Genomic DNA, 7,142 nt, shown 5'->3' with positions numbered 1-7,142 from the left:
TTGCCTCTTCCATAAAATCCAGTTGAAACACTTTATTGATAAATGTCTGTGTCTTGCAGCTTGATTTGACTTTGCACTTACTTCTCCAAGTGCCAGAACGCAAGTGAGGCGCACTGTTCCAGAGATTTAGAACTCGCACAGTTAAAGGAGCATCAGGTTCTTTCTCTGAGTCAAACAGGTCCTGGGCTAAAGATGATAAACTTGCTCAGTGAGATGTAGGATTTTGCAGCTTGTGGGTGGGAACAGATTGTGATGAGAGAAACGGAAGCCACTCACAGAACTTCACTGTGGAATAATGTAGAGCAACAAATAATTACCCATGGATAGGAGCCAGCTGCGCAGGCACTCCAAACCTTCTCCATCTGCTGCCCCAATCAGTTTTTAATCATAGAACAGGAAAAAACCGGGGTGAGGGGTACAAATGTGCAGGGTTACAGGAAAAGGGCCTGAGTGGGATTGTGGTCGGTTCAGACTCGATGGGCCGAATGGCCTCCTTCTGTACTGTAGGGATTCTATGATCTGGAGTAGGAACAGAAATCACTGCAAACATGCAGCAGGTCAGGCCATGGAGAGAGAAATAAAGTTAGCGTTTCAGGATGAACCGGGAAAAGGTAGAGGCTTGACAGGTTTTAAGCCAGGCCAGAGACAGGGAAAGGGGAAGGTCTGATCATAGAACCCCTGCAGTGCAGAAGAAGGCCATTTGGCCCCCCCACCAAACCTGCACCGACTCTGCGACAGAGCATCTTACCCAGGTCCACACCCCACCCCCCCCACCCCCGTAACCTCACGTATTTACCCCGCGAATACCCCTAACCTACACATCTTTGGTCTGAAATTGTTGAATTCAGTGCTGGGCCGTGAGGGTTGCAAAGTGCTTAATCAGCTGGAAATCTAAAAAAAAAACTGCTGGAGATATTTCCGACTTCGCCTACTTCCAGAATATCGGCCCAGATTAGAACCTAGAACATAGAACAGTACAGCACAGAACAGGCCCTTCGGCCCACGATGTTGTGCCGAGCTTTATCTGAAACCAAGATCAAGCTATCCCACTCCCTATCATCCTGGTGTGCTCCATGTGCCTATCCAATAACCGCTTAAATGTTCCTAAAGTGTCTGACTCCACTGTCACTGCAGGCAATCCATTCCACATCCCAACCACTCCCTGCGTAAAGAACCTACCTCTGATATCCTTCCTATATCTCCCACCATGAATCCTATAGTTATGCCCCCTTGTAATAGCTCCATCCACCCGAGGAAATAGTCTTTGAACGTTCATTCTATCTATCCCCTTCATCATTTTATAAACCTCTATTAAGTCTCCCCTCAGCCTCCTCCGCTCCAGAGAGAACAGCCCGAGCTCCCTCAACCTTTCCTCATAAGACCTACCCTCCAAACCAGACAGCATCCTGGTAAATCTCCTCTGCACTCCTTCCAGCACTTCCACATCCTTCTTATAGTGAGGTGACCAGAACTGCACACAATATTCCAAACGTGGTCTCACCAAGGTCCTGTACAGTTGCAGCATAACCCCACGGCTCTTAAACTCCAACCCCCTGTTAATAAAAGCTAACAGGTTTGTTTGGTAGCAAATACCATAAGCTTTCAGAGCGCTGCCCCTTCGTCAGATGGAGTGGATATCTGTTCTCCAACAGTGCACAGAGACACAGAAATCAAGTTACAGAATACTAATTAGAATGCAAATCTCTACAGCCAGCCAGGTCTTAAAGGTACAGATAATGTGGGTGGAGGGAACATTAAACACAGGTTAAAGAGATGTGTATTGTCTCCAGACAGAACAGCTATTATACCCAGAACCTCCACACCCAGAACAGACAATACACATTTCTTTAACCTGTGTTTAATGTTCCCTCCACCCACATTATCTGTACCTTTAAGACCTGGCTGGCTGTAGAGATTTGCATTCTAATTAGTATTCTGTAACTTGATGTTGTGTCTCTGTGCACTGTTGGAGAACAGATATCCACCCCATCTGACGAAGGGGCAGCGCTCTGAAAGCTTATGGTATTTGCTACCAAATAAACCTGTTGGACTTTAACCTGGTGTTGTGAGACTTCTTACTGTGCTTACCCCAGTCCAATGCCAGCATCTCCACATAATAAAAGCTAACACACTATAGGCCTTCTTCACAGCTCTATCCACTTGAGTGGCAACCTTTAGAGATCTGTGGATATGGACCCCAAGATCTCCCTGTTCCTCCACAGTCTTCAGAACCCTACCTTTGACCCTGTAATCCACATTTAAATTAGACCTACCAAAATGAATCACCTCACATTTATCAGGGTTAAACTCCATTTGCCATTTTTCAGCCCAGCTTTGCATCCTATCTATGTCTCTTTGCAGCCTACAACAGCCCTCCACCTCATCCACTACTCCACCAATCTTGGTGTCATCAGCAAATTTACTGATCCACCCTTCAGCCCCCTCCTCCAAGTCATTAATAAAAATTAATAAAAAAGATTCTCCAGTTCCACGATAGGGCCAATGGATCTTTCGCCAGTCGGTCAAATTTTCCGTCCCACCGGTGACAAGGCAGTGGGTTAGTGTTATTGTCACTGGACTAGTAATCCAGAGACCGGAGTCAGTTAATTCAGTTGGCTAGACACTGGTTAGTGATGCAGTGCGATGCTAACAACGCGGGTTCAATTCCCATACCGCTTGAAGTTATTCATGAGGATATTAAATATAGCTCTTGAGGCTAAAGGGATCAAGGGATATGGGGGGAAGGCAGGGTCAGGATATTGAATTTGATGATCAGCCATGATCAAGATGAATGGCGGAGGAGGCTCGAAGGGCTGAATGGCCTAATCCTGCTTCTAGTTTCTATCTTTCTATGAAGGCTCGACCTTGTCTCTTGCTTGAGGTATGTGTATCATTAGGTTAAATCCTCACCAGTTAACTCTCCCCCTCAAAGGGGAGAGCAGCCTATGGTCATCCAGGACTATGGTGACCTTACTTTTTAGTGGAGAGACCCAGGGTGAAGCTCTTGGGGCCCGAGTTCGAATCCCACCACGGCAGATGATGAAATTTGAATTCAATAAAAATCTGGAATTAAGAATCGACTGATGACCATGAAACCATTGTCGGAAAAACCCATCTGGTTCACCAATGTCCTTTAGGGAAGGAAATCTGCCGTCCTTACCTGGTCTGATTTGCATTGACTCCAGAGCCACAACAATGTGGTTGACTCTTAACTGCCCTCTGAAATGGCCTAGCGAGCCACTCAGTTCAAGGGCAACTAGGGATGGGCAATAAATGCTGTCCCAGCCAGTGATGCCCACATCCCATGAATAAAAGGTGAGTGAGATCCACCTCCATCTCAGCAGGTACATGGCATCATCGATTGCACCCATGTGACCAACAAGGTGCCGAGTTAGTGCCCAGTCAGATTCACCAACAGGAAGTGATTCCATTCCCTCAACATTCAGCTGCTTTGAACCACAAGAGCTTCCTGTGTGTGTGTGTGCTCCCTATCCTGGGAGCTGCCACGACACCTTCAACCTCCACCAGTACAGCTTTCTAGACCTCTTCACTCCACCTCCAAACTTTGTGGACAAGCCTTAAAGAAGTCTCACCCTTTTAAGTCACCCTGAGACAGAGGCACAATCCAAGCCATCTGCTCAATACCTCCACCACTGAGCAGGCCATCGGGCTTCTGAAGAGGCAGTTCCGGCACCAGGACCAGTCAGCTGGTGCCTAACAGTATATTCCTGCAAGGATCTCGCACATCATGGTAACCATAGCACGGCCCTCCAGAGGGAATTCAACCTTGAAAAGGGTGAGGTATAAGCACATCAGAGGAGGAGGATCTACATCAAAACATAGAAAATAGGAGCAGAGGAGGCCATTCGGCCCTTTGAGCCTGCTCCGCCATTCATTATGATCATGTCTGATCATCCAACTCAATAGCCTGATCTGACCTTCCCCCCCTATCCTTTGAACCCTTTAGCCCCAAGAGCTATATCCAACTCCTTCTTGAAAACACACAATGTTTTGGCCTCAACTACTTTCTGTGGCGGAGAATTCAACAGGCTCACCACTCTCTGGGTGAAGAAATGTCTCCTCATCTCAGTCCTAAATGGTTCACCCTGTATCTTTAGACTGTGACCCCTGGTCTGGACACCTCCTGCCATCAGGATCCCGCATCTACCGTGTCTAGTCCTGTCAGAATTTTATAGAATAATAGAATCATAGAATCCCTACAGTGCAGAAGGAGGCCATTCGGCCCATTGAGTCTGCACCAACAACCATCCCACTCAGGCCCTACCCCCATAGCCCCACATATTTATCCCGCTAATCCCTCCAATCTACACATCCCTGGACACTAAGGGTCAATTTACCATGGCCAATCCAACTAGCCTGCACGTCTTTGGACTGTGGGAGGAAACAGAGCACCCACAGGAAACCCACGCAGACACGGGGAGAACGTGCAAACTCCACACAGACAGTGACCCAAGCTAGGAATCAAACCCAGGTCCCTGGAGCTGTGAGGCAGCAGCGCTAACCACTGTGCCACCGTGACTTCTTTGAGATCCCCCCTCCAACTCATTCTTCTAAACTCCAGTGAATATAATCCTAACCCACTTAGTCTCTTCTCATATGTCAGTCCTGCCATCCCAGGAAGCAGTCTGGTAAACCTTCACTGAACTCCCTCCGCAGCAAAAACATCCTTCTTCAGGTCAGGGGACGAACAGAATGACACTCATACTGAACAGGGAGGTGGCTGGGACCAGCTGAGGAGTCAAAGCTGACACGTCAGGGTGGCATCAACGCCAGGGCACATTTGGCCTCGGCACGATTCACTCACCAGCAGGGCAACATGCTTTGGCACTCACTTTGAACTGCCTATGAAGAATGCTTACAGCACTGAATCATGGAATCCCTACGATGCAGAAGGACGTTAATTGGCCCATTGAATCTGCACCAACTCTCTGACAGAGCTTCCCAACAAGGCCCAATTCCCCATAACCCCACATAATTACCCCACTAAAGCTCCTAACCTACACATCTTGGGACACTAAGGGGCAATTTAGCATGGCCAATCCACCCAACCTGCACATCTTTAGACTGTGGGAGGAAACCGGAGCACCCGGAGGAAACCCACGGAGACACAGGGAGAACATACAGACTCTGCACAGATAGTCACCCAAGGCTGGAATCGAACCCGGGTTCCTGGCGCTGTGAGGCAGCAGTGCTCACCACTGTGCCACCGTGCTGCCCCAGGGACACAGCCCTGAATAATTCCACCCTTGCTGCCAATGTGTGATGTCCATCTTTCTAGTACTCTCTCCCCTTTTCAAAGACAAAATTTCGAGGGACCTGCTTAGGAAGGGCCTATTGACTTTAACAAAGAACAAAGAACAATACAGCACAGGAACAGGCCCTTCGGTCCTCCAAGCCTGTGCCGCTCATGTGCCCACTAGACCATTCTTTTGTATCTCTCTATTCCCAGTCTGTTCATGTGGTTATCTAGATAAGTCTTAAACGATCCCAGTGTGTCCACCTCAATCACCTTGCTTGGCAGTGCATTCCAGGCCCCCACCACCCTCTGTGTAAAATACGTCCCCCTGACATCTATGTTGAACCTTGCCCCCCTCACCTTGAACCCGTGACCCCTTGTGTTCGTCACCTCCGACCTGGGAAAAAGCTTCCCACTGTTCACTCTATCTATGCCCTTCATAATTTTAGACACCTCTATTATTTCACCCCGCATCCTCCATCTTTTCAGGGATAACAACCCCAGTTTACCCAATCTCTCCTCATAGCTAAGACCCTCCATACCAGGCAACATCCTGGTAAACCTTCTCTGTACTCTCTCCAAAGCCTCCACGTCCTTCTGGTAGTGTGGCGACCAGAACTGGACGCAGTATTCCAAATGTGGCCTAACCATCGTTCTATACAGCTGCAACATCATATGCCAACTTTTATATTCTATGCCCCGTCCAATAAAGGCAAGCATGCCATATGCCTTCTTCACCACCCTTTCCACCTGTGCTGCCACCTTGAAGGATCTGTGGACTTGTACACCCAGGTCCCTCTGTGTGTCTATACCCCTGATGGTTCTGCCATTTATGGTATAGCTCCCCCTTACGTTAGATCTACTGAAATGCATCACTTCGCATTTATCTGGATTAAATTCCATCTGCCATTTCTCCGCCCAATGTTCCAGCCTATCTATATCCTGCTGTATTCTCTGACAATGTTCATCACTATCCGCAACTCCAGCAATCTTTGTGTCGTCCGCAAACTTACTGATCACACCAGCTACATCTTCCTCTAAATCATTTATATATATCACAAACAGCAGAGGTCCCAGTACAGAGCCCTGCGGAACACCACTGGTCACAGACCTCCAACCGGAAAAGAGAGGTCAGTGACTAGGGGGCATAGATTTAAAGTAATTGGCAGAAGGATTAAGGGAGAGATGAGGAAAGGTATTTTTGCAGAGGGTTGTGGAGATCTGGAACATATTGGGCAGAATTTTCCCGTCCTGCCCACCACGGGAATCATAGCGAGCCGGGTAGGACCATGCAAAGGTCCGTTGACCTCGGGTGGGATTTTCCAGCCTTGGGATGAGAGCAGCCAGAAAATCCTTCCCACTGCCCGAACGGTTAGCAGAGGCAGAAACCCTCAACTCATTCAAAAGGTGTCCGGATATGAATCTCAAGTGCTGTAACCTGCAGCGCTGCGGAACTGGAAGGTGAGATTAAGCTGGGTGGCTCGTTTTTCAGCCACACAGACACGCTGGGAGGAGTCGCTTCCTTCTGCACTGTACACCTTTCGACATTTTCTAAATATCTGAGAAGGAGGAATGTGCAGGGATGTTGGGAGAAGACAGGGGAGGGGCAGTAAGCGAATTGTTCCTTCGGAGGGCCAGCATAGACACGAGGGACTGAACGACCTTCCTCTCCTCCCGTTAAGTTTGGGTTTCCATGGCAACACCACACAGCTTCCATTATGCCTTTAAATTGGGCACCCACTTTATAATTGCCACCTCCATCCCAGACCTGGTTGGCCATCAAACATGATCTCTAGTCATGAACAGCCAACCTTGGGCTGCGATGACCCCTCGAGCAAGGTCACGACCTGCAATTGACGCCAGATTCCAGACGCCAAATGTAAAG

The sequence above is a fragment of the Mustelus asterias genome, chromosome 5, assembly GCF_964213995.1.
Source record: "Mustelus asterias chromosome 5, sMusAst1.hap1.1, whole genome shotgun sequence".
NCBI classification, from domain to species: Eukaryota; Metazoa; Chordata; class Chondrichthyes; order Carcharhiniformes; family Triakidae; genus Mustelus; species Mustelus asterias.
This window is presented reverse-complemented; position numbering follows the sequence as displayed.